The following is a 26,017-nucleotide window of genomic DNA, read 5'->3' as shown; positions in this document are numbered from 1 at the left end:
AAAGAATACATTTGAATCAGTTCTAATGAGGTGGATGAAACTGGAGCCTATTATACACAGTGAAGTAAGCCAGAAAGAAAAACACCAATACAGTATACTAACACATATATATGGAATTTAGAAAGATGGTAATGATAACCCTCTAGGTGAGACAGCAAAAGAGACACTGATGTATAGAACAGTCTTTTGGACTCTGTGGGAGAGGGCGAGGGTGGGATGATTTGGGAGAATGGCATTGAAACATGTATAATATCATATATGAAATGAATCACCAGTCCAGGTTTGATACAGGATACAGGAAGCTTGGGGCTGGTGCACTGGGATGACCCAGAGGGATGGTATGGGGAGGGATGTGGGAGGGAGGTTCAGGATGGGGAACACGTGTACACCATGGTGGATTCATGTTGATGTATGGCAAAACCAATACAATATTGTAAAGTAATTAGCCTCTGATTAAAATAAATAAATTTATATTAAAAAAAGAAAAAAAAAGGAAATGAATATTGATAGTATTACATCTTCGTGGTATAAGTACCTTAGTTAGGAATGAGTTTTTGTAATTGGGGAATTGACTGACTTCAGCCCTTAAATAATCATAATAAGAGAATAAAATGTGTGTCTATGTGGCCGGAGAATGAAGTTCAATGTTTGATACAAACTTTATAGTTATCTGTTTTCGTTTGTGTGTGTGGCTTGTTTACTTATTTATTTTATGCTTTCATCATGAAAACCGGAGAACTAAATTTGGTAGGCAAGTTTATTTGGATCCAAGGGAGCTTGCATTCTCTTTGTCAGACCTTAGGGCTGGGATATCCTATGTGTGGCTTGAACAGCTCACCTCCCATGTAGTGTCTCTGTTAGTGTAATCTCACTTTTCCTGTGAGTCTCCTCCCAGAAGCGTGGGTCCTGATTGATCACTTCTTTTCCCCTCCTATCTGATTCTGAATGGATCTTTCTTATAACCTTGAATATGCAGGTGTCTTTCTGCTTATACACAGTTATTAATAGTTTTCAGTAAGAACAGTTACATGTGTAGATGTATTTTTGATGTGTCCATGGCAGGAGGTGAGTTCCACACTCTCATACTCCACCATTTGGATTCAGCCCCTAAAGTTTTATTTGGGTTATTTGTGTATGATTCAATGAATTTGTAGTGTGTTTTCTGCAAAATATCAATCTTTCAGTTTTGTAATCCTGCATGTGGTAACATTGATGAGTATTAGATGTGCATCTGGTCAGAATGTATATACTTCTGCTATTGAGTAGAAAGTTGTATAAATATCATTCAAGTCTAGTATAGTCAATGGTGTTTTAATAGTATTTTTTATTCTCCTTGATTTTTTATGTGCTTATTATATCCACTGCTGGGAGAGTAGGGTTGACATTTGCAACTATAATTATAGATTTTTAAAACTTTTACTTCAGTTCTTTTTTGCTTATATATTTTGAAGCTGTTTTCTGATGCAAAAACATGCCATTTATCTTTGTTATCTTGATGAATTTACAATTTTATAATCGTGATTTTTTTTTTAATATCTGGTCATATTCCTTCTCTGAAATTTGCTTCCTATGATGTTAACATAGTCATATATTTCCTTATGAGTACTATTTGCACAATATATACTTTTTACACCATTTTATTCTTATTTTGTATGTCTGTAAATATAAAGTGTGATTCTTTAGGAGAGGATAGAGATATGCTTTCTTAAAATTATTATTTTTTCTGGTGGTAGTGCCTTTTAACTTTGATAGTTAGCCTACTTAAAATCAATATTGCTCTGAGTAAGGTTGAGTTGTGTTCTACCATCTATTTGTCCTTGCTATTATTTACTTTCTCTCATATTCTTTTTTATTTTTGATGAATAGAGTATAACTGGCATTCCATTTAGCATCCACTCTTGGTATTTTGACTACACTTCTTTGTTTTATTCATTTTTAGTTGTTGTTCTAGGGCTTACAATATGCATCTTTAATTTATCACTCTCTATATTGATATATTACTTCACATATAACTTAAGAAAGTAAAAAAATGTTCATTCTCTTTTTCCTCTTCTTTTAGATAACACATGTATATACATGTATGTATACATACATACATATCCATGTATTTTCTGTATACACAAATTTTCTTATTAAGTTTTATTTCACAGTATCCGTAATTATTTATGCTCATAAAAACAAACCAAAAAATTTAAAAACCTTGGGTTTATACTCATCAGAAGATTTATTATTTTCTGGGTATTTCCTTCTTTCATAGCTCATTTTTCTGCCTAATACAATTTCCTTGCATTTGTCTTTATTCCTTTACATTTACTTGGGAACAGGTCATAATGTGTATACTCAGGTATTCAGTTGTGTCCCATTCTTTGTGACTCCAAGGACTGTAGCCCTCCAGCCTCCTCTGTCCATGGGATTTCCGAGGCAATAATACTAGAGTGGGTTGTTATTTCCTTTTTCAGGGATCTTCCCAACCCAGTGATTGAACCCACATTTCCTGTGTCTCCTGCATTGGCAGGCGGTTTCTTTCTTTCTTTCTTTCTTTCTTTTTAATTTAAATTTATTTATTTTAATTAGAGGCTAATATTGGTCAGCTGAGAATAAATTCATTCAGTTTAGTAGGTCAGAAATTGACTCTGTTTTGCTTTAATTATGGATAATATTTCCAATGGATAAAGGATTTTAGGATGATTTTTTTCTCTGCATTTCTAAAAGGCTGTTCCATTGTCTTGAATTTTGCATAGTTTCTGAAAAGTGTGACATTCCCATTTTTTATTTCTCTGTATGTATTCATTTTTTCCCAGCTGTTTTAAATTTTGTTTCACTAATTTCAGCAATTTGATTAAGATATAATTTAGTGTGCCTGTACTTATGACTAGCCTGCTTGGATTTAATTTAGCCTCTTGTATTCATGGTCTTCATCAAATCCATTATTTTATTACTCTTCTCTTTTGGGGGAACAATAATTACATGAGTTTCAATCAACTTTATATTCCACAGCTTACTGAAGTTTTTTTTTTTTTTTTTAATTGCCTTTGTTTCGTCTGTATTTTGCTCTGTCTTCACTTTGGACTGGTGCCACTGTTTTCAAATGTTCAAGACTCATTGGTCTTTTTGTCTTCATTGTTTAAACTTCTCTTCACTTATCCTGGTGAATCTAGGGTGCTGTAGACACAAAGTGCTTCCACTTTAAGTAGCTAGTGGTAGAGCTTGTCATTTTGTTTCCTATTATGATGTTTCTGGTTGATTTCTGAGCTGTTTAAAGACAGTCTTTGTTGTTGTTATTGTTTAGTCACTCAGTCATGTCTGACTCTTTTGTGACCCCATGGACAGAGTAGCCAGAAGAGCTACAGTCCATGGGGTTTCCCAAGCAAAAGTACTGGAGTGGGTTTTCATTTCCTTTTTCAGGGGATCTTCCTGACCCAGGGATTGAACCTGTATCTCCTGCATTGCAGTCAGATTCTTTACCATTGAGCCACCAGTGTTTACCATTACTCAGCCTAGCTGAATGTTTTGCAAAGTATAATTTTAAAAATTTAAAATCTTCCCTCCATAAATTATTAGACATACCCCATATTTGTCTTTCACTATGCATTTTAAAATTCAGAAACAAATTTCCCCTGTATTTCCATATGGTAAAATGAGTCTGCTTTTATTAGGAAAAAGAAAAAACAAACAAACAAACAAAAAAAAACAATTCCCATTATGTATCATGCACTAATCCAAAAAACTGAAACTATAAAATGAAGTAAATATAATTGTAACAAAGTAATTAACTTGCATTTCACTTACAAAACTGAGATAAGAGAGTACTTGTAAAGTGACTGCCGAATGATCAGATTTAGCAGAAAGCAATGCGTAAGTACAAATAAAGTAAATTTCTATAACTACTCACATCCCTTCTTGATCATCTAATATTGGCAAAAATTATCAAGTAAATTGAAGTGAAGTGAAGTGAAGTTGCTCAGTCGTGTCCGACTCTTTGCAACCCTGTGGACTGTAGGCCACCAGGTTCCTCTGTCCATGGAATTTCCCAGGCAAGAATACTCGAGTGGGTTGCCATTTCCTTCTCCATGGGATCTTCCCGACCCAGGGATCAAACCCAGGTCTTCCACATTGCAGGCAGACGCTTTAACCTCTGAGGCACTAGGGAAGCCCAACAAGTAAATTAAGATGACCCAAAAATATAGCATATAACTTGAAGAAGCAAATGTACATAACATTAAAATTCTACCAATATTAAAGTAATATTAATATTGTATTAAAATTAAAGTAATTAGCCTCTAATTAAAATAAATAAATTTAAATTAAAAAAATAAAATTTGCTTTATAGTCAATGTCTCAGTACTCTATTTTACTTAGAAACTATTTATATGATAATTATCCATTAATTAACCCAATATTATATTATTACAATGTTTTGGCTTTTAAGTTATTTAAGCGCTTGGAAATGCTCAAATTTTTAAAGTATGACACATTTACATGCTGTAAAATCTTTGTCAGAAGTATGATTCAATATAGTTTATTAGAAATTTACCAGTTTCATATTTTGTAGTGTTAAGGAAGTATGCTCTGCAATGCTGCTCTCTTGAGTCCAACTCTTTGAGACTCGTTAGAATGTAACCTGCCAGCTCCTCTCTCCATGGGCTTTTTCAGGCAAGTATACTGGAATGGGTTGTCATTTCCTCCTCCAGGGGATCTTTCTGACCCAAGGATCAAACCTGCATCTCCTGTGTCTCATCCATTGCAGATGGATTCTTTACTACTGAGCCATCAGGGGAAACCCTAAGGGATTAGCTTATTTTATCAGTAAACAAAAGCAATGTAAGACGTCTAAGAGGGTCAGATTAATTAAGCCAATAGTATAGTTTAGTTGGCTTTGTCAAATTAGTCCATTTTGTCATCTTGGTTGAATTAAAAAAAACTGCTAAGGTATAATTTTCAACTGACAAAATCATGATTTTTTTCAAATATAAAATGCCATTTGTTAAATGCTTTTTTTCAGTATTAATAAGAAAAGAAGATGTTAAGGTGGATTCTAACAGCATTTAGGAGCTTAGGTTTTTATAGAATATTTAATAATGGAAAGTTAAGATAAGACTGCTGGATTAATTTCAAAATTAACTAATATCCTGCTGGTAACAACCTTTGACATTTAGAATTATCTTTTCTATTAGATATAGATTTTTGCATTTTGGTCTGACAAATTCGATGAGTTAACATATGATTTCACTAAGTCTGAGAACTTTAATCAATAGTAAACAGTGAATCAACGAAATGCAGTTTCCCTGGAAGATTCTTAGATGGGCCTTCAGATCAGATCAGATCAGATCAGTCGCTCAGTCGTGTCCTACTCTTTGCGACCCCATGAATCGCAGCACGCCAGGCCTCCCTGTCCATCACCAACTCTGGGAGTTTACTGAGACTCCTTAGGTCTATATAATATTACAAGTTCATTGCTGAATATTTTGCCTTATTTCTATGTTTTGGATGATATTTATAAGGCATTTCTCAAAATTTAGTGCTCTAAAGAAGCAACAGTATTATTTCTTTTTAAAGAAAATTATATGGTTTTGGTAATGTTTTGAAAACAAAAGGAAAAAATAGAAAAGACACTAGTAGGCCATCTCTTATTTTCACATTCTTGTTCCCAGGTAAATAATTTATGGCTGGACATTGTTTATTTTCAGATGGACATGGATGAAAGCTAATATAGTGATGATATTTTCTACTTGCTGATGACACTTAGTAGATGTTTCCTTGATATTCATATTCAGAGAATTGGGGATATAGGATTTGGTTTAAGAGTATGATTCAAACAAGGGATTCCAAGGGTTACTATGGAAGGTTTAGACTGAGGTTTCCATAATCCTTCATCACAGACTGACACTACTCCCTAATCTATCGACTTCAAAATTCTTGCTGGAAGTGTCTTTTTTATTTTTATTTTTTTTTATTTTTTAACTTGGCTGCAATAAATTAGGATCATAAGAATGCTTTTATTGGTAACCTATATAGAACAACATTAGTAGATTTAAAATTCATGATATATTATAAGCCAAATTATACTTACTGTCTGAATCTTATATTTCTCAGTCTGAGTTTCACTTCTCTTTCAACTTAAGAAGAATTTATTTAACAATAGAAGAATTTCCAATAAATAAGACTTACATCTCCTTTTCCAATAGCATATAAACACAATTTAAGAAATAATAATAAAAAAAGAAATAACTTTGATAATGTTAAATATTGCTTTTTTAAATAAAATAGCTCCTCTGAAACTCCAGTACTTTGGCCACCTCATGTGAAGAGTTGACTCATTGGAAAAGACTCTGATGATGGGAGAGATTGGGGGCAGGAGGAAAAGGGGACGACAGAGGATGAGATGGCTGGATGGCATCACCAACTCAATGGGCGTGGGTTTGGGTGAACTCCGGGAGTTGGTGATGGACAGGGAGGCCTGGCTTGCTGTGATTCATGGGGTCACAAAGAGTCGGACACGACAGACTGACTGAACTGAACTGAACACTAATATGCTAGCAATGTAACCGAATAATGTTATTACTGAAATTGTAATAATATTCTCTTGTAGTAACACTCTTTATGATTTAAAAATCAAACACATTTTCAAATGTTATTCTTGCAAACATTTTATAAGATAGATTGTATAGATATTTAGCTTATAAGAATGCAATGGTAGGGGAAAATGTGAGCTTCAAACCCACAGATTCTGTTAAGTTGGAATCATTGCCAGTTTGTAAAACTGACAAGGTGTATCTATAATGCATTCAGATTAATTTTATAAAATTAAGACTCAGTCTAAAAATATTCAGAATCAGTCTAGAGGATTTTAGTTTATTTTATGTTACATTTGACAATTCTACCATATTGCAGAAAATAAAATTCGTATTCTTATACAATTTTAATATTTTCATTATATTTTCCAACTAAAAACTGAGCAATAGAGTTCTAAATAAATATTAACAGTGTATCATATTTTCAGTTTGGAGATGGGATTGGAATGGCTAAGAAGGGCAGTTATTTACCATAAAATAATATTAAAGTTTACTGAAAATTTCAATATAAATTTTGTTGAACTATTACACTATAATTTAGGTTTCCACAATTCAGAATTCTCTGGAAGGGAGTCAATGAGTTACAACCAGATGACTGGTTCTAACTATGATGTATTAATTTGCAAATTACTTTTTGCTGAAAAACAACTGTGCTCATTATTTTACATATTGATTTGGTTACTTTCTCACTACAATTATGAGAAACCATGTGACATGCAAAGGCAAACATATTTACTGCCTGGTCCTTTACCGAAATAATTTGTAGATAGCCTTTTTCAGAAGAAATCTTATTGTTTGTTTGTTTGTTTTTGCATCTTTACTGTTATATACATATCTTGGCCTTTACTGAAATAATTTGTAGATAACTTTTTTCAGAAGAAAACTTTGTTTTATTTTGCATCTTTACTATTATATGCATAATATGAAGAAGCAGGAGGCAAAACTCATTTGAAAATTAAAAAAAAGCAGTTTGAAATATAATATATACTTGCTGTGAATCGCATCTCAGTATTAGAACCAAACCTTGTAGAATATGCTTTCTCATCCCTCTACTATGTCATTAGAGTTTCTGATAATAAAATTATATAAGTCCTAGAATAGTTGACATTTTTGCACAATATAGCTGATGAATAGTTACATAATGCTAAAGGAGAAAGTTCTGGTTAACACACTTGCATGTGAAATATCTGACACTAATATACTCTGACTGGATCACTTAGCCAGGGTAAGACTGGAGTTTGCTCAATGTTATGGTAGGGAGTGCAAATCAGATAAGAAATCTCATGTGATCCATAAGTAAGCAATAACAAAATGACTTCAATACTATTTTTATTTTCTCAACAAAATTGTCCTCATAATGTCAACTTTCTAGGCATACAGAGACCAAATATGAGTAATCTCTGTAGGAAAAATCAGAAGCATACTTTTTTTACTCTTCAGGATTGTTCCAGGATGTAGATTGTGCCTATAATGGGAGAAACTGTGTATCAAGAATGCATAATTGGATAATATTATAAGACATTACTTAGAGTTGATTTATACATACAACTGTTCTTTACAAAAAAAAATTCTGGAAATAAAATCAATGTTGACATTAAGATGCAAAAACATACCATGAAAATTGAAAAATATAACTTTACCAGTAATAATGACAAAATCATGAAAAAAGCTTATAGAATAATTTTTGCAATCATTGAGAATAAGAGCCTCTAGAACTTTACAATGCAATTTCAGTAAGTGCTTATTTTCCATTTGTCTTTTACAAGGCATTAAAAAATAATTAAAATTGATAAACTGACATAATTTCTTCCAAGTACATATCCTTACCCATTTATTATACTCTGGAAATTAAAGATCTCGGTGTTAATAAACTATAATGATTTTTTTCTATCAACTTCACCTTAATGCTTTGACTTCTCAATTACTGGTGAGGGAATTTGCCCCAGTTGACCTGTAATTAGAGTTGATTATCATTGCCAGCTTATCATAGAATGTATACAAAGACACAATATATTTTTCATTGAAAGCAAAAAAAAAAGGCTGAGAAAAATTTATGTTCTATACTATAAGTTATAACAATATCCACTATGAAAATGATGCCAGTAAAGGCCATGGTATAGTATGGATGTAATTTGTCTTTAGTAAGATAATACAGATATTTTCTTTCAGTATAGCTGACATGACTTATCACTGTGATTCCTTTCTGGTATATTATGATCAAGTCTAAATGATGAGTGAAGTAGAAATCAGTCACCAGCGGATGATTGCATAATTATTATCTCTAGGTAGTCATTTTGACATTAACTTGTGATTAGTATACAACCGTAATTCATAACTAAATGAAAGAAGGTAAGTCACCCTCACATTTCCTTGCATGCTGAGTTGCTTCAGTAGTGTCCAACTCTTTGATACTCCATTGACTTTAGACCACCAGGCTTCTCTGGTGGTCTCCAGGCAAGAGAGGAGACTAGGCAAGAAATACTGGAGTTGCTTGCCATGCTCTCTTCTAGGGAATCTTCCCAACTCAGGGATTGAATCCGCTTCTCCTACGTCTAGTGTATTGGCAAGCAGGTTCTTTACCACTAGAGCCATCAGGTTTCCATAATCATTCTCTAATTAGACCCTGCTTTCAGATTTAATTAAAGGAGAAAGAATAGAAGACATTATTATTATAAGATTTATTCTATTAGTTACTTACTGTTTCAATAATTTAAACTTAACCACACATAAATTTTAGTCCCATTTATAGAGTTTATCAAATAAGTCATAATTGTGATTGTATACAGCCAGTCTTCTAGTGATCACTGTTCTGGAATGCTGTAGAAAAATATTTTAAAAGTTTTTAATAATACATTTATTAGTATTTAATATTTATGAATAGTTTCAAGAACCAGGTTTTCCTGCTAACATAGACATTTTAAATGAACAAATATAAGAGTCTATCAAATAAGGGATTTAATGGAAAGAAAAACAATGCGAAGAGTTGACTCTGATGCTGGGAGGGAAGGGGCGACAGAGAATGAGATGGCTGGATGGCATCACTGACTTGATGAACATGAGTCTGAGTGAACTCCGGGAGTTGGTGATGGACAGGTAGGCCTGGCGTGCTGTGTTTCATGGGGTCGCAAAGAGTCAGACATGACTGAGTGACTGAACTAAACTAAACTGAAGGAAATAAATATATTTGCATTAAGGATATATTCCCAAGGCTTCCCAGGTGGATTCTTTACCACTCTGCCAATGCAGGAGATGCAAGAGATACGTATTGGGTCTCTGGGTCAATAAGATCCCTTGAAGTAGGTCAGGTATTTTCTAGTGTCCAGAATACAGATTTGTTTAAGGTTTCTGATTATACAGAGGAAGTGAGAAATAGATTTAAGGGACTAGATCTGACAGATAGAGTGCCTGATGAACTATGGAATGAGCTTCGTGACATTGTACAGGAGACAGGAATCAAGACCATCCCCATGGAAAAGAAATGCAAAAAAGCAAAATGACTGTCTGGGGAAGCCTTACAAATAGCTGTGAAAAGAAGATAAGCAAAAAGCAAATGAGAAAAGGAAATATATAAGCATCTGAATGCAGAGTTCCAAAGAATAGCAAGAAGAGATAAGAAAGCCTTCCTCAGTGATCAATGCAAAGAAATAGAGGAAAACAACAGAATGGGAAAGACTAGAGATCACTTCAAGAAAACTAGAGATACTAAGGGGACATTTCATGCAAAGATGGGCTCAATAAAGGACAGAAATGGTATGGACCTAACAGAAGCAGAAGATATTAAGAAGAGGTGGCAAGAATACACAGAAGAAATGTACAAAAAAGATCTTCACGAGCAAGATAATCACGATGGTGTGATCACTCATTTACAGTTAGACATCCTGGAATGTGAGGTCAAGTGGGCCTTAGAAAGCATCACTACCAACAAAGCTAGTGGAGGCGATGGAATTCCAGTTGAGCTCTTTCAAATCCTGAAAGATGATGGCGTGAAAGTGCTGCACTGAATATGCCAGCAAATTTGGAAAACTCAGCAGTGGCCACAGGACTGGAAAAGGTCAGTTTTCATTCCAATCCCAAAGAAAGGAAATGCCAAAAAATGCTCAAACTACCGCACAATTGCACTCATCTCACACGCTAGTATAGTAATGCTCAAAATTCTCCAAGCCAGGCTTCAGCAATATGTGAACCGTGAACTTCCAGATGTTCAAGCCAGTTTTAGAAAAGGCAGAGGAACCAGAGATCAAATTGCCAACATCTGCTGGATCATGGAAAATGCAAGAGAGTTCCAGAAAAACCTCTGTTTCTGCTTTATTGACTATGCCAAAGCCTTTGACTGTGTGGATCACAATAAACTGTGAGAAATTATTCAGGAGATGGGAATACCAGACCACCTGACCTGCCTCTTGAGAAATCTGTATGCAGGTCAGGAAGCAAGAGTTAGAACTGGACATGGAACAACAGACTGGTTCCAAATAGGAAAAGGAGTATGTCAAGGCTGTATATTGTCACCCTGTTTATTTAACTTATATGAAGAGTACATCATGAGACACTCTGGACTGGAAGAAGCACAAGCTGGAATCAAGATTGCTGGGACAAATATCAATAACCTCAGATATGCAAATGACACCACCCTTATGGCAGAAAGTGAAGAGGAACTAAAAAGCCTCTTGATGAAAGTGAAAGTGGAAAGTGAAAAAGTTGGCTTAAAGCTTAACATTCAGAAGACAAAGATCATGGCATCTGGTCCCATTACTTCATGGGAAATAGATGGGGAAACAGTGGAAGCAGTGTCAGACTTTATTTTTGGGGGCTCCAAAATCACTGCAGATGAAATCACTGCAGCCATAAAATTAAAAGACACTTACTCTTTGGAAGGAAAGTTATGACCAACCTAGATAGCATATTCAAAAACAGAGACATTACTTTGCCAACAAAGGTCCGTCTAGTCAAGGCTATGGTTTTTCCAGTGGTCAAGTATGGATGTGAGAGTTGGACTGGGAAGAAGGCTAAGCACCGAAGAATTGATGCTTTTGAACTGTGGTGTTGGAGAAGACTCTTGAGAGTCCCTTGTACTGCAAGGAGATCCAACCAGTCCATTCTGAAGGAGATCAGCCCTGGGATTTCTTTGGAAGGCATGATTCTAAAGCTGAAACTCCAGTACTTTGGCCACCTCATGCGAAGAGTTGAATCATTGGAAAAGACTCTGATGCTGGGAGGGATTGAGGGCAAGAGGAGAAGGGGACGACAGAGGATGAGATGGCTGGATGGCATCACTGACTAGATGGACGTGAGTCTGGGTGAACTCCGGGAGTTGGTGATGGACAGGGCTGCGATTCATGGGGTCGTGAAGAGTCGGACTCGACTGAGTGACTGAACTGAACTGAACTGATGCATTTTTGAAAGGAATACTCCAGGATATAAGTGCTCCTCATATCAAGAGGTGCATGAAAGCAACATGTTTTGATTCTGGCAATTTTAATATGGATCACTTAGTTAAAGAAGTGTCTGCAAGATTTCTCCACTCAAATACGATTATTTCCTTTTCATATTGGGTTTTCTAAGACGAGTCAGTAAGTTCGGATCCAGCTTACAGTCAGTAACAGGGAAATTCCATTCTACCTCTTGGAAGAAAGAATGTAAAACTACTTATTGGCACATACTAATACAAAACGTTAATTGACAAGTATTTGGTGAATATTTATTTTTAGTTATTTTTTACTAAAGCATAATTGCCTTACAATGTTATGTTAGTTTCTACTCTACAGCAAAATGAATCACCCACGTTGTTGCTGCTGTTCAGCCACTAAGTTTTGTCCAACTCTTTGACCCCATAGACTTCAGCATGCCAGGCTCCTCTGTCCTCCAGTGTCTCCTGGAGTTTGCTCAAATTGAGGTCCATTGAGTCAGTGCTGCTATGTAACCATCTCATCACTTTATACTCCTTTTTCCTTTTGCTTCCAATCATCCCCAGCATCAAGGTCTTTTCCAAAGAGCTGGCTCTTCCTATCAGGTGGCCAAAATATTGTAGCTTCAGCATCAGTCCTTCCAATGAATATTCAGAATTGATTTCCTTTAGGATTGACTGGTTTGATCTCCCTGCAGTCCAAGTGACTCTCAAGAGACTTCCCCAGCACCACAATACAAAAGCATAAATCCTTAGGCATTCAGCCTTCTTTATGGTCCAGCTCTCACATCCATAGATGACTATTGGAAAAACAATAGCTTTGACTAAATGAATGTTTGTTGGCAAAGTGATGTCTCTGTTTTCTAATACACTGTCTAGGTTTGTCACAGCTCTCCTTTCAAGGAACATGTGTCTTTTAATTTCATGGCTTCACCACTTCCTTGGTGGCTCATATGGTAAAGAATCTGCTGGCAATACAGGAGACCTAAGTTTGATTCCCTGGGTCGGGAGGATCTCCTGGAGAAGATAATGGCTACTCACTCAAGTATTCTTGCCTGGAGAATTCTATAAACAGAGGAGTCTGGTGGGTGACAGTCCATGGGGGTCTCAAAGTGTTAGATGTGACTGACACTTTCATCAGGTTTGTCATAGCTTTCCTTCCAAGGAACAATCATCTTTTGATTTCATAGCTGCAGTTACCATCTGCAGAGATTTTGGAGCCCAGGGAAAGAAAATCCGTCACTGCTTCTACTTTAACCCCATCTATTTGCCATGAAGTGATGGGACCAGAGGCCATGATCTTAGTTGTTTTATTGCTGAGTTACAAGCCAACCTTTTCAATCTATTCTTTCATCTTCATCAAAAGGGTCTTTAGTTCCTCTATGCTTTCTCCTATTAGAGTGGTGTCATCTGCATAATCAGTGATTATTGATAATTCTCTCAGCAGTCTTGATTCCAGCTTGTGATTATTCCAGCCTGACATTATGTACTCTGCATGTAAGTTAAATAAGTAGGGTCAAAAGATACAGCCTTGACATACTCTTTTCCAATTTTGAACCAGCTATTTGTTCCATGTCTGATTCTAACTGTTGCTACTTGACATTCATACAGGTTTCTTACAAGACAGAAAATGTAGTCTGGTATTCCCTTTCTAAGAATTTTCACAATTTATTGTGATCCATACAGTCAAGGGCTTTAGTGTAGTCAGTGAAACAGAAGTAGATGCTTTTCTGAAATTGCTTGCTTTCTCTATGATCCAACAGATATTGGCAATTTGATCTCTAGTTCCTCTGACTTTTCTAAACCCAGTTTACACAATCGTTAAGTTCTTGATTCATATACTGCAGAAACCTAGCTTGAAGGATTTTGAGCATAACCCTGTTAGCATGCAAAATGAATACAGTTGTATGGTAATTTGAATATTCTTTGGCATTGCCCTTCTTTGGGATTTAAATGAAAATGGACATTTTCAAGTCCTGTGGCAACTGCTGAGTTTTCCAAATTTGTTGACATATTTAGTGCATCACTTTAACAGAGTCATCTTTAAGATTTTAAATAACTCAGCTGGAATTATATCATTTCCACTAGCTTTGTAGTCCTAAGGATCACTTGACTTCACACTCCAGGATTTTCGGTTCTAGGTGAGTGACCACAGCATTGAGGATCTGGGTCATTAAAAAAAATTTTTTTTTGATAGTTCTGTGTATTCTTATCACCTCTTCTTAATCTCTTCTATTTCTATGAGGTCTTTACTATTTCTGAATCAGCCATCAGTTCAGTTCAGTCGCTCAGTCATGTCCGACTCTTTGCAACCCCATGAATCACAGCATGCCAGGCCTCCCTGTCCATCACAAACTCCCGGAGTTCACTCAGACTCACGTCCATCGAGTCGGTGATGCCATCCAGCCATCTCATCCATATACATAAATGCCTCCCTTTTAGATTTAGTAGAGTCTCCTGTGTTATACAGTGGGTTCACATTAGTTATATGTTTCATACATAGTATTAATAATGTATATGTTTCAATACCAATCTCCCAATTCCTTTCACTTCTCCTTTTCACCCTTGGTCTCCATATGTCTTTTCTCAATGTCTCTCTATTTTGGCTTTGCAAATAAGATTATGCCTACTATTTTTCTAGATTTGGCTTCACTGGTGGCTCAGATGATAAAAGTGCCTGCCTGCTATGTGGGAGACCTGGGTTAGATCCGTGGGTTGGAAGATCCCCTGGAGAAAGAAATAGCAACCCATTCCAGTGCTCTTGCCTGGAGAATTCAATGGATGGGGGAGCCTGGTAGGCTATAGTCCATGGGGTTGCAAAGAGCTGGACACAACTGAACCACTTCACTCTCAGTTTCTTTCTAGATTCCACATATATTCTAAATTCTACATATATTTGTTTTTCTCTGACTTCACTGTGTATGACGTCCTCTAGATCTATCAGTATCTCTACAAATCACCCAATTTCATTCCTTTTATGGCAGACTGTATGTTTGTACATATCCACTGTATGTTTGTACATCTTTTTTATCCATTTAAATTACTTCCATGTCCCAGCTATTGCAAATACTGCTGCTATGAACATGGACATATATCTTTACAATTATAGTTTCCCAGGTATATACCCCAGAGAAGTCAATGGCACCCTACTCCAGTACTCTTGCCTGGAAAATCCCATGGATGCAGGAGCCTGGTAGGCTGCAGACCATGGGGTCGCTGAGGGGCAGACATGACTGAGTGACTTCACTTTCACTTTTCACTTTCATGCATTGGAGAAGGAAATGGCAACCCACTCCAGTGTTCTTGCGTGGAGAATCCCAGGGCCGGGGGAGCCTGGTTGGGCTGCCATCTACTGGGTCGCACAGAGTCACACATGACTGAAGTGACTTAGCAGCAGCAGCAGGTATATACCCAAAAATGGGATTGCTGGCTCATATGTTAATTCTATTTTTAGTTTTGCAAGTAATAGTCACACTCTTCTCAATAGTGACTGCATAAATTTATACTCCCACCAACAGTGCATTAGGGTTTCCTTTTCCTCACACTCTCTGAAGCATTTACTGTTTATATATATTTTGATGATGGCCATTCTGAGGTCTTCTCTGGTGGCTGAGATGGTAAAGAATCTGCCTGCAATATGGGAGACCCTGGTTCAATCCCTGGGTCTGGAAGATACCCCAGAGAAGGGAATGGCAACCCACTCCAGTATTCTTGCCTGGAGAATTCCATTGACAGAGGAACCTGGTGGGCTACAGTCCCCATGGTGTCACAAAGAGTTGGACATGAGTGAGTAACTAAAACATTCTGACATAAATTGCAGCAAGACCTTTTTTACCCACCTCATAAAATAAAAATAGGACCCAATTTAACTGAAAAGCTTTTGCACAGCAAAGGAAACCAGAAACAAGACAGAAAGACAACCTTCAGGATGAGAGAAAATATGCAAAGGAAGCAACTGACAAATCTCTAAAATATGCAAGAAGCTCATTATCAAAACAAACAACCAAATTAAAAAATGGACCTAAGCAGACATTTCTCCAATGAAAATATATAGATAGCCAACAAACACATGAAAAGATACTCAACATCACTAATTATTAGAGAAATGCAAATCAAAACTATAATGACATATCACCTCACACCAGTCGGAATGTGAAATCTGAACAGCTACGTATGCGTTCCTCTGAGGGTTTTATAATGTCTGATCTTGCATTTAGATCTTTAACCCAGTTTCTGTTGATTTTTGTAGATGGTGTGAAAGTGAAAGTGCCCTGTCGTGTCTAACTCTTTGCAACCCTGTGGAACTATACAGTCCATGGAATTCTCCAGGCTAGAATACTGGACTGGGTAGCCTTTCCCTTCTCCAGCACATCTTCCCAACCCAGGGATAGAACCCAGGTCTCCCTCATTGCAGGCTAATTCTTTATCAGCTGAGCTACCAGTGAAGCCAGGAAGTGTTCTAATTTCCGTCTTTTACATGTAGCTGTCCAGACTTCCCAACACCACTTATTAAAGAGGCTGCTCTTTCTGAAGTCTGAGAATCTGATTCCCCTAGCTCCATATTTCTTTCTAAAGATTGTTTTGGCTGTTTGGGGTCTTTGGTGTTTCCATAGGAATTGTAAATTTTTTTCTATAATTCTGTAAAAATTGCCATTGACAATTTGATGGGGATTGCATTGAATCTGTAGATTGCTTTGTATATCATAGTAATTTTCACAATATTGATTATTCCAATCTGAGAACATAGTATGTCTCTCCATCTGTTTGTGTTATCTTTGATTTCTTTCATCAATATTTTACAGTTTTCTGTATACAGGTCTTTTGCCTCCTTAGGTAGGTTTATTCCTAGGCATTTTATTCTTTTTATTGCAATCGTAAATGTGATCATTTCCTTAGTGTCTTTCTGATAATTCATTGTTAGTGTATAGAAATGCAGCAGATTTATGTGTATTTGCTTTGTATCCTGAAACTTCACTAAATTCATTGATCAGAAGCTACAAAACCACCTTCTTAAAGTCCAGTTCACTAAGTTCACATAAGTTGATCTTATCTATGAATTCTAGTACACTAATAGTGATTTTCTATTTCCTTTATATCCTTAAATTTATTATTTGTGATCATTCTGCAAAGAATATTTTTCATTTTTGCCCTCTTTCTTGTTTTATATTTTATTTATAGCAGTAGTGTGGTGATATATATATATATATATATTATAATATAGAGTCCAAGATTATCATTACTTTTTTCTGAAGATATTAGCAAAATACATTCAATGCTCATTTACACTTTCCATGAATCAAGAGCTCATTTACTTTTATTGTTGAATGGTATTTCATTCTATAGGTGTATTAAAGATAGTTTATTCATTAGTTTATTGAGTGAAATTATTATGCATATCATTAGGATGTGCCTTAAGTGAAGGTGCTGTGTTGTTATAGTCAATATCTGGTCTTAAAAAACACCACAAGGACAAAATATTTTTCTTAAGACTAGTCTACTTTTTTTCTCTCTTTTCCTGTTCTGCCTTCATAAAGGCCTATAAGAACATTCTTGAGTTGGTCCACATACAGATGACAAATGGATTAACTATGTTAATTACCAAAGCCACTTGATCTATATCATTACATCCAAAACTGCAGTCTTGCTAGAGACTAACCATTTTTAGGTATCATAATACTTTCTAAATTCCCTTCATAATACATACCAGAATCTCAAATTATTAACTTCATGTCATGTTTATTCTCTGCCTCATATTACTGGGCATCTATGTTCTTTAAGGGCAAGGGACAGACTGCTAACTGCTGGAAGACTCAATTTTTTTTTTCTTTGATTTTTCTATTTTTTGAGGAAAGAGTAGGGGTGGTGATGCATAAAATGATAAAAACAAGTAGAATGTTTATAACTTCATTGGTATACCATTTTACTTCAAATGAATTGCATTCCTTTTGGCATTAACTGACAACTGGAAAGATGTAAAAGAAGCTTTATAAAGTTTAACTCCTACTCTGAAGTGTGATTTGTGGAAGCTCTTTTCAGTGGCCAATTCTCAGTAGAATTAGAAGAGTCCTGTGCTTATGTCCTTTGTACAGTGACAGGATACCATGGAATTTGAAATCATTTAAATAACAAATTAATCATCCAACTGCCACTCACACTGAAAACATTTGATGATTGTACACTGTTCTTTCAAATAAGTGAATTATAGATTATTTTTAATGAAAATATGTTTATTGTTTAATAGTAGAATAGAAACATGAAATTCACTTCATAATGTCTTTAAAACCAACTTTGGAAGGGCTGATGCTGTCACTTAACAATTACTTGGACTACTTTGTTTCCTTAAAGTACAGAAAATGATTATGTCACTTTCACCAAACTCCTACTGGATTTGCATTTCCTGGTGTAAGGGGCAGTATTGTTTACTTATAGGAAAATATTTGAATCTCACCATCATTATACAGAATAATTTGCATTCCTTTCTTGTGCAGGGGTAGGTATTAGGGCATTTTCCTGCTTATGAAAAGAGAAGACACTCTGTACACATTGTAAATATTAAATTGTGTCTATTTTAAATGAAGAACACAGAGTTTTTGCATAATTCTCCCTTATTTTGTCCAGGATTTTACCTTATGACTAGTTTTGCAATATTTCCCAAGAAGAAAAAAAAAATATTTCTAAAGAAGAAATTAATTTAGATAGGTGCATGTGCGAGGACATTGTCAAGGGTAGAATCCCATAACATTAATGATACTATCATGTACATGAGAATCACTATTCATTAAAGTGTCTGATTTATTTGAACTGCACATGTGTGTGTATACAGGTATTAATCTCTTTTTTCCCTAATTGTACAAGGAATTGATATTAAATTACATGATTTCAAAAAATTGTGACTGTTAAAATGATCATATGTATCATTTTCATCAGTATTTAAAACAACTGCCACAAAATTTTATAGTCTAGTTGAGGAGAGGAAAATGGACTGTGAAAGATAAATATTAGCAGGTAACATTATATGAAATATTTCAGCAGTCTATTATTTACTTCTAAGTAAGCACTAATAAAATAATAAATATTCCCCAAAGGTATTTATAGGTTTGTCTTCATACGAGTGTCTCAAAATATATTCTCATTTTGTTATGAAAAAAAAGTAATATTGATGCATAATATATTTAATATTCTTCAAATTCCAATTATTTTATTTTAATGAAATAACTCTAAAAGTAGATCAACTTAATAAGCCTTAAGTCAAAATGGAATCCAACTTCTCTGGCTCTAGAATTTTCTGTTTGTTACTTTTATTCACCTAAATAGTGTTTCAAATCCTAAACTCCTGAATTTATTTTGATTTCATTCTTCTCTAATCTTTACTTAAATATCAAGGACAAATTATTTCTCCTTTATACTTATTTGAAAAATTTATAAATTCATTTATTTTTTCTAATATGACTGTAGTGAGAATTCCCAAACTGGCATCTCCTGTATCTTCTGTCTCCCATACATTCTAGTCTGTATCCTATCGTATATTAATTTTTCTAAATCATGACCTTATTTTAATTTTTCCTTTATTCTAAAATCATAAATGCTTTCCCACTCCCAAATGAAAAAGCAAAAATCATTTATATTAACCATTCAGTGCTGCTGCTGCTGCTGCTAAGTCGCTTCAGTCATGTCTGACTCTGTGCGACCCCATAGATGGCAGCCTACCTGGCTCCCCCGTCCCTGGGATTCTCCAGGCAAGAACACTGGAGTGGGTTGCCATTTCCTTCTCCAATGCAGGAAAGTGAAAAGTGAAAGTGAAGTCACTCAGTCGTATCCGACTTTTAGCGACCCCATGGACTGCAGCCTACCAGGCTCCTCCATCCATGGGACTTTCCAGGCAAGAGTACTGGAGTGGGGTGCCATTGCCTTCTCTGATTCAGTGCTACCACAATCATATACCAAAGTATAATACTGTTTTGACATACCTTTTCTCCATCTGTGATGCTAATCTGGACTTTAAGCTTTAGTGTCCAGAGTTTTTATTGGGATTTTACTACATAGGCATGATTGATTAAATTACATTCACCTGACTCAAATTCCAGTCCCTCTTCCCTCCGAAGAAGTAGTGCTATTATCATGTGGCTCAAAGTTCCAAAACTCTAATCACATTGTTGGTCTTTTTCAAATGGCCAGCTTCCGTTCTGGATAATCTTGCTAGCATAAACTCAGATGTGGTCCCATGGAACCGCTGTGAGTAACAAAGACACTAATCACTTGGAAGCTGTCAGTATTTAGAAGTTGCTTCCCAGAAAGGGAGGGAAAAGTCAAATTGTTTACTATTGAACCCTATCCAAACTAAACCATTTTCTCATCTTCTCTCCCATTTTTGCTCACCAGATGTGCTTTTTTTTTTGTTTTTTTTCTTCCCTACAAGTGCTACCATACCTCTAAGCTCATCACAAACATAACTTCTTTAGGAGCAATTCTTTGATTAGTCCAACTTCATGAATTTTAACTCTAGCAGATCTTCTTTTGTGAGATTATTATACTTGTTGCATACAAACATTAAATTATTTCCTGTACAAAACTATAGATTACTGTAGATTGTAAGTAGTATGACATTCATCTACATCTTTCAATAATATTCAGCCAAGGATTTTTCACAAAATATTGTTTATTATCTAATAAAATAACTCATTTTGTTTGGATAGCTACTTTGTGGCAGGCCCTGAGATAAACAAAGAGAATACAGTAAATAACCCCAAATAACAATATTGGTTTCCTACCCTCCAGATGCATTCATGCCAGGTGAAGAGGTGAACCTTGTTGAGAAAGGAAAGCAATTGGACCATAGCTCTGGAAACAGATATTAGATATGCAAGAAAAGAGACTAAAGTTATTTGTTGGAAATAGGATTTATACTCAAGTATTTGTGTATCTTTCTCTCTTGAGACCTAGTTCCCTATATTAATCTACTTGAAGAACTGACAACAAGGTGCAAGAAACAGACAACTTTGATTATCTTTAGGTCTAAACAAATTAAGTTCTGGATATTCATACAACCTGACAGTACCTATATAAGTTGGTACCTAAGGAGCTCTGGGAGTTGGTGAAGGACAGGGAAGCCTGGCGGTCTGCAGTCCCTGGGGTCACAAAGAATCAGCCACGACTGAGCAACTGAACTGACTGACAGTACCTTTAACTATACAGGATCTTAGGTAAAAGTTCTTATCAAGTGATTGTTTCCTTTTCCAATACATACCATAGTATCCTTTTAGACGGCAGAAAACAAAATTTATTTATTTGCCTCTGAAGGACATAATAAACATAAAGTTAGTTGGCTGTTAGCATAACTAATATCTGGCATAGTTAGGAGCACTTCTGGGAATTCAAAAATAATGGCTATTTTCTGAGCATGTATTTGTTTGTTTCTTTAGATTATGTGGGAAACATGACTAATTAAACCCTTGGTTTTGCTCTTGTGGTGAATTAAAACATATGTGAAATATACTTGATCTCAGTTAAAAGTCTGAAATATTTTGCTTCTATAGTCCCTGATTTTGTACTTTGTGATAACATAATAGTTTTCAGATTAGAACATAAGCTTATGGCTTTCATGTCCTATGCAAGAATTAGTATCTGTAGGATCATAAATATATTTCTTAAACTTTCTGAGCCAATTTCTTATCTATAAGAATAACATGATAAATCCTTCTGCAAAGCTTTGGAAAGATTATAAAATGTGCTTCTGTGCATAAAAGATACCTAGTGAGTCGTAAATATTTAGTTTGTAATCAAAATAGCTTAGCTCTCCTCATCACATTGAATAAGTTAGATATTAAAATCTGTTTTCTAAAAATATTCAACCAGATCATTGTCATGTCAACACAGATTTTAAGAATTTATAGATTTGAGATAATCAATGTAATTATTATCTTGCTATCTTTCCTTAGAAGAATATACTTTAATCATTCACAGGACTTAGTACCATTCACACATAAAAAGGACCAAACTTGGAAAAGTCATTACCTTAGGACTGAAAATAAAATATCTTTTTACAGAGAAAAATGTTTGCATTCGAGCAAGCTGTGAACAGCAGTTAATGGGAGTGGAATTCAGAGGGGAAGATGTACGTTTAAAAATATCTTTCTGTAAAAAAGGAAGAGAGCGAATAGAAAAATCCCTAGGGATGCAGCATGCAATAAAATTTGAGACTGATAGTGAGAAAGGCTATGGAAATCAGTGAATAACAAAAGGTCCCTGATTAATGGCATCTGAATGGTTTCTGTAGACCCATTTGACATTTTTCTGTGTAGAACATCCAATTTGGAACCGGGTTGGAACCATAATCTATACAGTTGTATGGTTCTTTTACTTTCTATTTTTTATTCAATGGCATAGATGAATTTCAGAAAGCCTGTAGGAAATAGAGAAAAAAGCACTAAGTTAAAACTCTAAGTCATTTTCAAGAATAGTGTCAAAAATTCAGCTACGAAAAAAAAAAAAAGAAATACACAGCCTGGATTCAATTTTTAAAATCCTGAATTTTTCTATGAAGATTTACTTTGACATTATATAACTCAAAAGTGCATATGAAGGAAATTAAGGGAAAGTATTATTTATTTTATCATTTCAATCACAATGAAATTGTTCTCATAGTAATAATTTTATCAAGAAAAATAATCTACAATGTTTGGTATACAAGGAGAAAAATTTCAGCTTTCAAGTTTTATGTAGTGAGGAAAACTAATAGTTTCAAATCTAGTCTCACTGGCATTTATGATTTAAACCTTGTCAAATATTCCATGCTAAACAATTGAAATAAAAATAGCCTAATAATGTTATGTAATAATATTATATTTAGAAAACCCAAGCCCCTGTTCCTGTTAGCATTTATTCATAAGGAATCTGAGCTCTCCATTCAGGTTTTAGTAGGCAGATGTTTTTACACTGTGGAAACATTCTGTCAATTAGTACTACATTGACTTTTCTAAGTATCTATAGAGAATTAAAATTAGAAACAAGATAGAAAGTGATATATGTTGTCACAATGCCATGGAAAATTTCATTTTTAGTTATTGTGATGTTTTTCAAATATCAAGCATTATTTTATGGTTTATTTTTAATAAAATCTCAAATAAAAATCAGTTTTAATATAATTATTTAAATCATATATAAAGAAATTTCCCAAATAATACAGCATTGTAATGTCCCACACACATATATTATTTCCTTAAGATGTACTTCCTTTATGTGTTAAAACATTGTAAAACTAAATGGAAATTTTATGATTTACATAAGAAAAATTGGCAATTGAGAATTACTGTATATTTGTTCTACTTGCAAAATAGTAATGAGAGTCCCTGGACTGCAAGGAGATCCAAAAAGTCCATTCTGAAGGAGATCAGCCCTGGGATTTCTTTGCTTGGAATGATGCTAAAGCTGGAGCTCCAGTACTTTGGCCACCTCATGCGAAGAGTTGACTCATTGGAAAAGACTCTGATGCTGGGAGGGATTGGGGGCAGGAGGAAAAGGGGACGAGAAAGGATGAGATGGCTGGATGGCATCACCAACTCAATGGACGTGAGTTTGAGTGAACTCCGGGAGTTGGTGATGGACAGGGAGGCCTGGCATACTGCGATTCTTGGGGTCGCAAAGAGTCGGACACGACTGAGCGACTGAACTGAACTGAACTGAACTGAATGCATAGAAAATAAAAATGATTGTGTTTTAATTTGAATAGTATATGTGAGTTTAAAAGTATCTGAAAATCTTCAACATTTTTTTTAATTTATTTTTTTTAATTTATTTTATTTTTAAACTTTACATAATTGTATTAGTTTTGCCAAATATCAAAATGAATCCGCCACAGGTATACATGTGTTCCCCATCCTGAACCCTCCTCCCTACTCCCTCCCCATTCCATCCCTCTGGGTTGTCCCAGTGCACCAGCCCCAAGCATCCAGTATCGTGCATCGAACCTGGACTGGCAACTCGTTTCATATATGATATTTTACATGTTTCAATGCCATTCTCCCAAATCTTCCCACCCTCTCCCTCTCTCACAGAGTCCATTTAATTTATTTTTAATAAGGATAATTGTTTTACAATTTTGTGTTGGCTTCTGCCTTACAACAATGTGAATCAGTCATAAGTATATATATGTTTCCTCCCTCTTGAACCTCCTCAGCACCTCCGACCCCACACAGAGTTCCAGTTTGAGCTTCCTGTGTTATACAGCAACTTCTCATTAGCTACCTATTTTACATATGCTAATGAATATGTTTCAAGGCTCCTCTCTCAATCTGTATCACCCTCTCCTTCCCTTTTTGTGTCCAAAGTCTGTTCTCTATGTCTGTATCTCTATTTATGTCCTCTATATAGGTTCATCAGTACAATTTTCCAGATTCTATATATATGTGTGTGCTAATATAGGAAAATTTTCTTTTTCTCACTTACTTCACTCCATATAATAGGCTCTAGGTTCAATCCACCTCACTAGAATTAACTTAGGTGCATTCAATTTTATGACTGTGTAATATTCCATTGTGGCTTCCCTGGTGGCTCAGTGGTAAAGAATCTGCCTGCCAATGCAGAGGACATCAGTTCAGTCTCTGGGTTGGGAAGATTACCTGGAAATGGAAATGGCAACCTACTCCAGTATTCTTACCTGGAAAACCCCATGGACATAGGAACCTGGTGGGCTCCAGTCCATGGGATTGCAAAAGAGTCAGACATGACTTAGCGACCGAACAAGTAAACAGTACTCCATTGTGTACATGTACCACAACTTCCTTATCCATTCATTTGTTGATGGACATCTAGGTTGCTTCGATGTCACATCTATTGTAAATAGAGCTGCAATAAATACTGGGGCTATTGTTGTTTTACAGTTGCTCACTCAAGTCTGACCCTTTGAGACCCCATGGACTGCAGCATGCCAAGCTTCCCTGTCCTTCACCATCTCATGGAGCTTGCTCAAATGCATGTCCGTCAAGTCGGTGATGCCATCCCACCACTCGTCCTCTGTTGTTCCCTTCTCTTCCTGCCTTCAATCTTTCCCAGAATCAGGGTCTTTTCTAATAAGTCAGATCTTCTCATCAGGTGGCCAAAGTATTTACCATCAGCCCTTCCAATGAATATTCAGGGTTTCTTTTAAGATTAATTGCTTTGGTCTCTTTGCTGTCCAAGGGACACTCAAGGGTCTTCTCCAGCACCAGAGTTCAAAAGCATCAATTCTTTGCATCTCAGCCTTCTTTACGGTCCAACTTTCACATCAATACATGACTCCTGAAGAAAATATAGCTTTGACTATACGGGTACATGTATCTTTTTCAATTATGATTTTCTCAAAGTGTATGCCCAGTGGTGGAATTGCTGGGTCATATGCTAGCTAGTTTTATTCCTTTTTTTTTTTTTTTTTTTTTAATAATCTCCATCAGTTCAGTTGCTCAGTCATGTCCGACTCTCCGGGACCCCATGAATTGCAGTATGCCAGGCCTCCCTGTCTATCACCAACTCCTGGAGTTCACTCAAACTCATGTCCATTGAGTCAGTGATGCAATCCAGCCATCTCATCCTCTGTCGTCCCCTTCTGTTCCTGCCCCCAAAACCTCCCAGCATCAGGGTCTTTTCCAATGAGTCAATTCTTCGCATGAGGTGGCCAAAGTACTGGAGTTTCAGCTTCAGCATCATTCCTTCCAAAGAATACGCAGGACTGATCTCCTTTAGAATGGACCGGTTGGATTTCATTGCAGTCCAAGGGACTCTCAAGAGTCTTCTCCAACACCACAGTTCAAAAGCATCAATTCGTTGGTGCTCAGCTTTCTTCACAGTCCAACTCTCACATACATACATGACCACAGGAAAAACCATAGCCTTGGATCTCCATACTGTTCTTCATAGTGGCTGTATCAATTTACATTCCCACCAACAGTGCAAGAGGGTTCCAGTGACTCCACACTTTCCCTCTCTGGCATTTATTTGTAGATTTTTTGATGATGGCTGTTCTGACCTCTGTGAGGTGATATGTCATTGGAGTTTTGATTTGCATTTCTCTAAT

This window comes from Bubalus bubalis, chromosome 16 (assembly GCF_019923935.1).
Source record: "Bubalus bubalis isolate 160015118507 breed Murrah chromosome 16, NDDB_SH_1, whole genome shotgun sequence".
NCBI lineage: Eukaryota > Metazoa > Chordata > Mammalia > Artiodactyla > Bovidae > Bubalus > Bubalus bubalis.
The sequence above is the reverse complement of the archived record's forward strand: the minus strand, read 5'-3'. Positions refer to the sequence as shown.